The 11,991-nt window shown below is 37.4% G+C and overlaps 1 protein-coding gene across 13 annotated transcripts in view; it reads right to left on the minus strand.

Annotated features, from left to right (window-relative positions):
* The window catches only part of MAPK10 (mitogen-activated protein kinase 10), a 361,784-nt gene extending 358,027 nt beyond the window's left edge, over positions 1–3,757 (minus strand). For 2 of the 13 annotated variants that reach the window (XM_060299611.1, XM_060299619.1), the window contains exon 1: positions 3,296–3,751. The gene's annotated coding sequence lies outside the window, so the exon portion shown is untranslated. Of the gene's footprint in view, positions 1–1,282; positions 1,390–1,724; positions 1,908–3,295 lie in introns of those variants that run through there. The other 11 variants (XM_060299614.1, XM_060299613.1, XM_060299617.1 and 8 more) reach the window with 11 other exon arrangements.
* Between the last annotated feature and the right edge of the window lie 8,234 nt (positions 3,758–11,991).

Here is an 11,991-nt window from a genome sequence, read left to right on the forward strand (position 1 = left end):
ATAAGCCTATGGGTTTTACATCTCATAGTCACCAGGGATAAGATCAGTGAGAAAGGCCATAGTGGCTTTTTATGAATCTGAAATGTCAATTCAACTAGAAAATCCTTTATCAAAAATAATCATAAACTTGCAGTCCACTTTTCAAACTAAAAATGTTTCTTTCAATTTAAGGATTTTCAATATCACCTGAAGTCTCCATTTAGAGTTTCTACCAAGATTCACAATTAGAAATGGAGTTCTCTTCCATTACATAGAGGGGGGAGAAACAGAACCTGAAACACAGAGATTTTCTCATAACTTGGTTATGAGAATATGTACAGATAGGTAAATTTCTGAAAATCCAAGCTACAATTCTAAATTACAATTTCTCTTTCAATCAATATGCAGCAAGATCTTTTATCTGAATCAGCAGCAGTGTCTCATCTCAGACTTATGTAATGCAACAAATATCTCTAATATGCTAAAAAAAATGGATTTTGTTCTTTATCAATAAGCATCTCCCCCAGTAGTCTATAGGCCCAACTTTTTCCACGAATCCTTGGTCCTCAGAAGAAGGTGTAAGAGATGCAAGCGTGGTATGGTAGGAAGCAAGCACTCAGCCTACAACAAATACAGCATTGTACTCCTTTCTTGTCATTCCTGGACACTTTGTGCCTCTTTTTTGCATAAGTGTTGCAGTGTCCAACCAAAAGCTTAAAAGAGACAGCAAGAGGAAATAGTAGGGGCAACAGAGAAAGAATTTAAAATGTCAATTTGTTACTTCTTATTCTAATTGAAGGAGTCCATTATTCTCATTAGCACCTAGGCAATCATTCAATTTGAACACACCAATTCCATGTAAAGTCTTATAGCTACAAATGTGACCTGCAGCCAGAAGTAGAGCAGGAAGGGAGAGCATCTGCCCTCATGTTTAACAAGAAAAACCCAATTCGTCTTTATCCATCATCAGTATTAAAAGACTTTTCCACTAAGATTCATTTACATAAAGTCACACACACACGCACAAAAAAACCTTTAACTATGGGAGGCTTTCCCTTTAAATATGGGAGGCTTTCCCTTTAAATATGGGAGGCTTTTTCACATTACTTAAATTAGGCAGATTCCTTTTGCTCATGATATTCCTATAGGATACACTAACAAGGGAAATCCTATGAATTTTCCTGTAATTTTAAAATCTACATATATTTTATGGCATCCGCCATCAATTCTCAGTTCATTTTAACCTTGAAAATTATTGACCGTGTATTCTGAAACCATTAAATACTAATAGCTGCAGACGTACCAGACAATGACAGCAAAAACACACTTGGTCCCTCTGGGATCTGTTCATGAGCCCCAGCTTCCAGCGTGGCAAACACACTCCTCCCCACAGCAGATGCTGTTCTGGGGCAGGCAAGCAGGAAGCCGGAAGCAGCTGATTTTTCCTACTCTGCATATCATTTCTTACTGCCCATCATCAAGAATCTTTTTACCAAAACTGTGAAGATTTTATAACACTAGGAGATTGTCAAATTAAAGATTCCTTGCAATAACAAGAGGGAGTGATGTACAAATGAGGAAGCATGAAGACTCTTTAATACCTAAGGTCATACCACCTTTGTCATTGGATTTTCCAGTGCTGTTGTGAAGGAGAGAAAATCCAGTTTGCTTTCTGTGATAAAATAAGATAATCTAGGACTTTATATCAATTTTAAGAGTGAGATCAAGGTAGAGGGAATACATACCAGAGACAGCAAAACTGCTACATCCAAACTGTCCGGCCCCAATAATCCAATGGCTCCAAAGTGGAGTCGGAAGCTTGCGAGCTCATTCATGGGCATGAGCATCACTCTCTATATTTATAACACAAAAATTCATCCAAGGCAGAAAATTTACAGCAGCCTCTCTGAGAGAAATGCAGGCCTTTCCTGCAACCATTTTAATACATGGATCAGCATTCTGTGAGGTCTTTCAGGGTCTGACAACTAGCAGACTAGGGACAGAGGGAGAAATTGGATATTGGGTTGGCAATGCCTGGTGCACTTAGACCCAATTTCCTTCAGTCTGAGCTGTGGCCTGTCCCATAGGACTTAGCCTGACTCTATCCAGTTTGTTCATAAAAGTTATCGTCAACACACCAAAGCAGGCAGGGCTGCTGTAAAGACACTGTCAGGCTCTGCAGCAAAGACAGTCCATGTAAACAACCTTGTGATTGCTTCAGAGCCAACTGCCATGGGATAAGCCATTCTTTTTCTGTGGTTAAATTACAGGACCCTAGGAAATTATGCCTTTAAGGGGGTAAAAACAGAGACTCAGTCTCTAGACTTAAAGGGAGAGGGAAAAAAGAAATATATATATGTAATTTTCTTTAAATAGCTCTAGTCTTGATTTACTTGAAGATTTTCCAATAAATCACATTTATTTTGCTGCAGGCACAAATACATAAATTCTGCTAAATACATTGCCATGCTCATTTTTGATGATATATCTTTTTCTCCCAAATGAGCTCTGACATTTCTAGGGGACACAGTATCCTAGTACAGAGTACCTGGGAACCATGCCATGAAGAAAAAAAAAAACAAATGCTGCCTGCTGTGACTAGATCACTTTCTTAAAGGGACCCCTTACCTATGCAACTGCAGTGCCAATGTTTTATCTCTAACCTGACCCCCATTCTGTGTTCCTCTTCCCAGCCCAAATTTAGCCTAGAGCGTCTCTGCAAGAGTAATGCCATTAGTTTTCCAACTAAAAATACCACTCCTGAACTAAAATATGTAAATATGCCCCAAAATACTTATTTAAGCTACATCTCTCAGGAAGTAAACTTGAATAAGTTAAACTCTGCATATCTTAAAGATGTGATTTTTTAATGTGTTACGGAACCCATGGCATTTCTTAGATCTGGGACTGAGGTCAGCACTTCTAACAAGTACAGCTGTTTCTCATTCTCTCTCTCTCTCTCTCTCTTTCTCTCTCTCTTTCTGTCTCTCTGGTTTTCTCTTCCCTTCTGTAGCTCTGCATTAGTCTAAAAATCCCCGGTCACAATAAAAATGCTCCCTCCCACCCTCTGCCAAACCTCACTCCAAACAGAAAGGTTTCAACATGCCCAAGTCTGGGGAGAGATGCTCCGCAGAGAAGGAAAGGCTGGTGGCTTCTTGCCTCAGAGGTAGTTCACTTCATTAACCTCCTATCCACCCCATCTCTGCCTCCCTCTTCCATGCTCACTCTCCCACCCCACCAGAAACAATCAATAGACATCACCCCCACCCACCAAATAAAACAGGTTAGAACCCAGAATGAGCAAAGAGCCACCTACCATTCCGTGCTTGAGAACTACGATCCTGATCCAGCAGTGTTTGCCCCAGAAATCCTCCCTACTTGTTTTTCATTAACCACATTCCAAACTGTAATAAGGAATAGATTCTTTGGAGGTGGGGAAATTGTTTAAAATTAATGATGGACAGGTGATTTCCAAGAAAAGCCAATCCTAAAGTCACTCAAGCCCCTAGGAATTGAGGGTTGAGGAGAAAAAAGGAATAGTGTAAAAATGAAAAAGGAAAGGAAAAAGGTAAGCATATAACAAGCACCAACCACCCCCATAAAAATAAAAAGAGAAGGGGAGGTTTTAAAAAAAGGAGAAGAAGAAGAAGAAGAAGAGTGGCTTGCTGAATCACCCTCTTTCACTGTCTGGAAACCATTGTGCAGCGTGATGCTGCCTGTACCATTGTGGAACCTACCAGAGGAGACAGACAGAGGGCTTGGGGAATGGGGTTGCTATGGCAACCAAAAGGAGCACACGTGACGTCAAAGCCCAGAGAGGTCTAGGGAGGGGTAAGAGGGAGACAGGAAAAGAGGAAAAAGTCTATGTGCGGCTACAGCTAGTGTTTTCCAATGAAAAGAGGACCAGGTAAAGTGGAAAGGGACAGGGTTCGTTGGCAGCTATTATTAGCAGCTACGACATCAGGCAGCCAGTCTGCACACCCGGGAGCTGCACAACTGGGAGAAACAACCCCACTCCATGCAGCCCTGGCTCAGCACACAGCAGGGCTGAGAAACAAATGCTTGCAGACCAAAACACCATTGGAAATATAGTCAATCTGTGCTTTTCAACTAGCTCAGCTTTTTGCAAACAGCACAAAGAGAGATATGGAGTATCTCTAAATGTCAAAGCAAACAAGAATGTAATAACCTCAGAAGCGAAGTAAGCATTTGGGTCCCACCTGGACTGCAGAGGTCATTTGAACGGCACAATTCTTCTTCTCTGTTTCCTTATCTTTCATAAAAATCCTGAATAAATACCCACTAAACCAAACTCAGCAAACTGATTCTTAGATTGTAATTTGAATGTGGAAAGAAAATACTAATAATTTGAGTTAACAAATGAGGGTTCTTTTTTTTAAAATTGGGATAATTCTTTAGGGAATGGATGCAAATTGCTAGAGTACTATTTGGGACAGATATCTCAATTTTATTTAAGTAATCTGTCCTGTCTTTGTTAGAGTATATTTTTAAGTCTCCATATAGTTTGCTAAATGTTAAATATAGATGTTTAAATATAGATGTCATAGGGCTTCCCTGGTGGCGCAGTGGTTGAGAGTCCGCCTGCCGATGCAGGGGACACGGGTTCACGTCCCGGTCCGGGAAGATCCCACATGCCACGGAGCGGCTGGGCCCATGAGCCATGGCCACTGAGCCTGCGCGTCCGGAGCCTGTGCTCCGCAACGGGAGAGGCCACAACAGTGAGAGGCCCGCATACCACACACACACACACACACACACACACACACACACACACAAATATATATATAGATAGATAGATAGATGTCATAGGTTCTTAAATATAGAATGTTAATCTATAAATATTCGTTTTCTAGAATGAGAGCTCAGAACAGTGGACTACTTCCACTATTCTTTTTTAATTACCAAAATTTTGTAACTGTTTAAAAATATTTTTCTACTTAAGGGAAATTTTCAATACATATATGGCCTAACCAGCCTCAACCCTTGGGCTTCTCAAGTTACATAATTGAATCAAATTCCTTTTTTGCTTAAACAACTTTACAGTAGGTTGTCTGTCAATTGCAACCAAGTAAGACTGAGTTTTATACCACTCTACACTGTGTTTTGGAACTAGCATACTTACATGAATAAGGAGCTTCTACCACATGTTAACAGAAAGGATACAACATGCAAAAAATATAAACCAAGCAGTGATTGTAGACACTGAAACACATCATAAAACCATGCAGGACCACATCAGGTTTTGTGTTGTTGCTGCTGACATAATTTCATTCAGGAGGGAATCTAGAAAAAAAAGTCTTGCATGAGTTTTCTTTTTCATCCAGTGGATAAGTTTTTGGAGGTTGCTTTGTTCTAATTTCAAGTTCAACAAGAAGCAGGTGAGTATTAACTTTTAGTCTTGGCAATGGGCCTACGTACAAGACAACTATGTCTCAAGCAAAAATATGTATTGATTAGCCAAATAACTTTATATAGCACAATGTAATTGGCATTCCAGCTTTTAATTTACTTTATTCTAAGTTTTGATATCAGAAGTCAATTCCCAATAACTGGATATCAGTGAGGAAAAAATTAAATTCAACTCCTCACGTTGCAAACACAAAAATTAATTCAAGATAAATTTTCACTGAAACATGAAAGCCAAAATCTATAAAGCTATTAGAATAAAATGTATCTTTTAGAAGAAAAAATAGCTTTCTGTTCTTGGAGTAGGCAAAGATTTCTTAGGACACAGAAAGCACTCACCGTAATAGAAAAAAAATAGACTTGATCAAAATTAAAAGCTTCCAAGGTAAACATTAAGAAAATGAATAGACAGCCATGGACTAGAAGGAAATACTCTTGATAAACATATCTGAAAATATTCTTGATATTCACAAACTCTAGATTATATAAAAGTATCCTACAATTCAATGATAAAAACAATTTTGTTTAATGGGCAAAAGTCTTGAGCAGGACTTGACAAAGGAAGATATATAAATGGTCAATAAGTATATTAAAAAGTATTCAATGGAATTGGTCATCAGGGAAATGCAAATTAAAACTGCAGTAAATGCCATTTCACACCCACAAAAAATGACTAAAATTGGAAAGACTAACAACACTAATTATTGAGTAGGATACAGAGAAACCAGAACTCTCCTACATTACTAGTGGGAGCATAAAATGGTAAAACTACTTTGGGAAATGGTTTGGTGATTTTTAATGGTAAACATACACCTACAGTATGACAACAAGATAGTCACCTAAGAGAATAGAAACATTTGTCCACCAAAAAAAAGTTATACATCAATGTTTATGCCAGCTTTATTGATAATTGGTAAAAACTGGAAACAACTCAAAGTATAGCAACAGAAGAATGGATAAGCAAACTATGGTATATTCATATAATAGAATACTATTCAGCAATGAAAAAAGAATGACAACTATGAATAGGCTAAAACCATTTACTTTTCTTCTATTAGGTGTTAATTCTTGAAGGCACAAGTGACAGAGTGATAGATGCCAACATTGTACTGGGGTGTATTTTACTATTTAGGGCTTTAATTCTCAGCCTACTCATTTCAGTAATATTTAGATGATTAAAATGTTCTTTTAAATCTATTTTATACACCACAGAAAAAATAATTTCCTAAAATTAGATCATTTAATATGTTAGTTAAAAAAAAATGACACCTAAATAGATCCTACTCCTTACTGGATAAAACCATTTAAAGTCCTCAATGAGAGGATATTACATTTTCAGAATGAACTATGGAAATATGCAACAACATACATGAATCTCAAAAACATGCTATGTGAAGAAAATGAGACAAAAGAGAGTATTTACTATATAAATCCATTTATATAAAGTTCTAGAACAGAACTATTCTATGGTGATAGAAATCAGAACTATGATTGTCTGGGGGAGCCACACAGTTGAGGGAAATTCTATAGTGATGAAACTGTTTGACATCTTGACAGAGGTGTGAGTTATTACATAAATGTAAGCATTTGTCAAAACTCTTCAAAGTCTAGCTCTTAAGACCAGTGTATTCACTCTGTATAAATTAAATAGCTGTTTTTAAAAAATTAAGTCAATTCCCAAGAAGAAATTGCTGAGTGAACAATAAGTTAGAGGTTCTAAACTTGCAAATCTGGTCCTATACCTTGAGTCTTGATTTTTCAAACCCAAGCAGACCCAGCAATAGGAAGGGCTAGACTCAGGGTCACCAGGATCTTAAGAGATACAGCAGCCCCACTGAAGTGAGGCAGACAATTGATGGAGGTTTACCTAACAAATCAAGAAATGAGAATTCAGACATTAAAAAAGAGATTTTTTCAGAGAAGCCTGGCAAGAACTAGATTCCCAGGTTCCTCTGTAAGGACTATAATTCAATGGCAGGACTCAAGACTGAAGGAAATGAAGGTGCTGAAGACCTGGCTTTACAAACAGTAAATGGCAAAGGACTCGGGAATAAGGGAGCATAAAAGAATCAAGTCAGTGAGATTGGACTGCCAAGTAAGAATTCAATTTCTGAATCTAAGTCTCAAGTTCTTTCATGGGGGGCTAGCATTAAAACCAACTACAGTACTAAGGTCTCTTATCAAAATCGGACCCAGAGTAGAGAGACCAACTAGTCTTCATTTGCCAAGGACTTCCCAGGTTTTAGCAAGTCCCACATCCCAGGAAACCCCTCAGTCTGAGGCAAACCAGGAAGGCTGACCACCCTAGCCCAGAGCCTAGAATGGACTTGAACCCTCAGATGAGAGTTAAAGGTTCCACCTGCAAATAAATTTACAAAAGAAGTCAAAGAGGTCATTATAACAGTGACGCTGCTGAAGAGGAGTGTCACCTAGCTACTCTTTTAACAATTAGATATTTAGGTTATAAATTAGGATGCTGGTAAGAGGATGCAAATGATTTGATAAACACAAGCAAAATTATAAATGAACTGAGGAGTAAATGAATTTGAGGGGAATTCAGAGAGTCAGTATTGACTCAGATTCACTATCATTTCAACATATATAATAATGTCTTCTCTCAGAAAGTCAGCCATGTATCTTTCATGATGTTTGCACCTGGGGAACACTTGTCCTTTACAAAACAATTCCACAATTTAAAACTTTCAGAAACAGTATCTCCCTTTTGGAAAGTCATATTGCACATTACTAAATTAAAAGCACTGAGAAACCTTGAGGTTAAAAAAAACTATTTAAATTTCTTAAAATTAAATCAAAATTTATATCTCAAAATAACTTCCACAATGCAATTTTTAATTAATATCTTGTATCATTCTACTTGGATAAGAAACACATAACTAACAGTTTACCATGGTCATAATAATCTTCAGTGTAGTGAACTTAAAATATCAATGGTTCCTCATATAATCTGATTTCATTTCTGGGTATTTAATTGAAGAAAACAAAAACACTAACTTGAAAAGATATATGCATTCGCATGTTCGTTGCAGCATTATTTACGATAGCCAAGATATGGAAGCAACCTAAGTGTCCACTGATATGTGAATGGATAAAGAAGGCATGATATATTTATACACAGTGGAATATTATTCAGCCATAAAAAGAATGAAATCTTGCCATTTGTGACAACATGGATGGACCTTGAAGGCATTATGCTAAGTGAAATGAGTTAGACAGAGAAAATACATATGATCTCACTTATATGTGGAATCTAAAACAAGCAAATAAAAAAGCTCATAGATAACAGAGACTAGATTGGTGGTTGCCAAAGGCAGGGGGGATGGGTGAAATGGGTGAAGGAGATCAAAACATACAAGCTTCTAGTTATAAAATAAATAAGTCATGGGGGATGTAATATACTGCCTAGAAACTATAGTTAATAATACCATATTGCATATTTGAGAGTTGCTGAGAGAGTAAATCTTAAAAGTGATCATCACAAGAAAAAAAATTCTGTAAGTATGTATGGTGACAGATGCTTGCTGCATTTATTGTGATCATTTCACAATATATTCAAGTGTCAAATCATTGTTGTACACCCAAAATTAATGTAATGTTGTAAGTTATACTCAATAAAAAATAAAATTAAATTAAACCTAATGGTTTTAAAAAGAATAAATTTTGTGACCTTTCAATGTCACAGAAAGAGAAGGAATCTACTTCTGCACTCCCTTTCCTTTTTAATTAACAGACTTTATTTTTTTAGAGTAGTTTTAGGTGTACAAGAAGATTGAACAGAGAATTCCCATATACCCAGCTTCCCTCCCCACAGTTTCCCCTATTATTAACATCTTGCATCAGTGTGGTAAATTTGTTACAATTGATGAACCAATATTAATACATTATCATTAACAAAAACCATAGTTTATATTAGGGTTCACTGTCTTGCACAGTTCTACAGGTTTTGGCAAATGTATAATGTCATGTTGCACTCACTTATAATTTTCTTCTTGCTTAGGAGTCAATTTTACATTCGGGAAACAACTGTGTTCACATCAAAAGAAAGTAGATAAAATTGGTCCACTGAAAGTTTTTCCTAGTGGACAGAGCACTATTGTTAGAATTCAGTGGCAGAAAATGTATTTTGAACCAACTTTTATTACTTTTATTAAGTTTATAAAAGCATTGGTTTTTTTTCACTGGCAACACCCATAACTAGCTAAATTATATCCCTTTTTGGTTAAACATACTTTGATTATAAATGCAGAATATCTGCTGCTTGGAAAACGGTAGCTTTTCAGTAGCCTGGTAGACTTTTTTGAAAGTCTGGATTTAGTTGACAATGATTATGGGGGGATGGAATTCTATTTAAAAATAATATCAAAGTATCTTAAACTTCCTCAGGTAGCAACAGTTTAAAAAATCTAATTAGAGGGCTTCCCTTCCCTGGTGGCGCAGTGGTTGAGAGTCCGCCTGCCGATGCAGGAGATGTGGGTTCGTGTCCCAGTTTGGGAAGATCCCACATGCCCTGGAGCGGCTGCGCCTGTGAGCCATGGCCGCTGAGCCTGTGCGTCCAGAGCCTGTGCTCCGCAATGGGAGAGGCCACAACAGTGAGAGGCCCGTGTACCGCAAAAAAAAAAAAAAAAAAAAAATCTAATTAGAGTATTTGTCTTTTGAACAATCATGCTAATAGAAAATTGCCTTTTCTTAGATCCCAGCAGAAGCTGGTGTGTGAGATAAGGAAACAGTTATTCTTGCCATACATCCTCAGGTTTATCCACACTTCAATCCATGTACATCTGCAGCAATTTCAATTTTCCTTATCCTTGGCTTTGCTGCAGTGCCCAGAGGCATGACAGAAGCATGGAGATACCATAGATCATATTTGAATCTGGCCTAGAAATTCAACTTCTTACAACTCTGCAGCAATTCGTATCTTCGTTAAAAGGACTATTCTTTTTTTTCAGCTTTATTGAGGTATAGTTGACAAATAAAATTATAAGATATTTAAGGTGTACAACGTGATGACTTGATGTATGCATACATTGTGAAAGGATTCTCCCCATTGAATTAAAATTATCCATCAGCTCACATACCATATTTACTGTTTTTTTTTTTTAGTGAGAACATTTAAGATCTACTGTCAGCAAATTTCAACTATACAATACAGTGTTATACACTACAGTCAGCATGTTATACATTAGATCCTCAGAACTTACTCATCTTATTACTGAAAGTACGTATCCTTTGACCAACCTCTCCTTATTTTCTCCACCCACCCCCAGCCCCTGGAAACCGCTTTTCTACGCTGTTTCTATAAGTTCAATTTTTTTCAAGCTCCACATATAGGTGATATCATGCAGTATTTGTCTTTCTCTGCCTGGCTTACTTCACTTAGCATAATGCCCTCAAGGTCCATCTGTGTTGTTGTACATGGCAGGATTTCTAAAAGGGCTGTTCTCCACTGACTCTGACTTGCCACCACAGTGCTCAGAAGGTAAACAGCCACTGAGGCAGACCAAGAGACAAAATACAAGCCCAAATTCTTGTAATTAAAGATAAAAGGTTAATAATATCCTTTTTATAGATATAGATCCTCTTCACCACTAAATGAAATTTCCTAATATTAGAGAGCCTATTTTTAAACACTGATGTGAGAAGATTTTTTTAATCACCAAATTAGTTAGTGAATTCTGGGTCTGTGCAATAGAACAATAGGCTACATAATAGTAATGCATAGTGATAGTATCTTAACAATCAAAAGAACGGTAATCAGAGTTAATAATATAATACAGGATTTGATATATTTGGTCTTATATTTTTAAACCAAAAAATCATCAGCATTAACTTGTATATACAGCTTATGCCTGCAAGACTTTCAAATTATTAACCAAAAAATTCTGTGTATACTAACCATGCCATTTAACCTTTATTGGAATGTTATATTCAAGAGGGAGACAGGGAAATAGGAATCCAATCTTGAAAATTATCTAAATTTACAAAGATATAGCAATGATGATAGTATAAATTCAATGAAAGTCTTGTGTATGTACAGGAAATTTTTAAAATTATAAAACAAAGTATAAATACTTTTAAAGCTTATTTGGAATACTGGATAGTGGAAAGAGTATTGGACTCAGCAACAGATTCTGTTTAAATCTATTGTTCAAACAGCTATCCTGTTTCCTGTCTGTGTGACTTGTACAGACCACATAGCCTCTCCATTTCTTTTTTTTTTTTTTTTAATCTGCTTTATTTATTTACTTATTTTGCGGTACGCGGGCCTCTCACTGCTGTGGCCTCTCCCGTTGCGGAGCACAGGCTCCGGACGCGCAGGCTCAGCGGCCATGGCTCACGGGCCCAGCCGCTCCGCGGCATGTGGGATCCTCCCGTACCGGAGCACGAACCCGTGTCCCCTGCATCGGCAGATGGACTCCCAACCGCTGCGCCACCAGGGAAGCCTGCCTCTCCATTGCTTAATTTAAACATCGACATAATGGGTGTAATAACTTTGGCTTCACAGAATTTTTGTGAGAATCAAATTAAATGACATATATGACAGTGCCTGGCACAACCCTTGGCACATGA

This window comes from Globicephala melas, chromosome 5 (assembly GCF_963455315.2).
Source record: "Globicephala melas chromosome 5, mGloMel1.2, whole genome shotgun sequence".
Taxonomy (NCBI): domain Eukaryota; kingdom Metazoa; phylum Chordata; class Mammalia; order Artiodactyla; family Delphinidae; genus Globicephala; species Globicephala melas.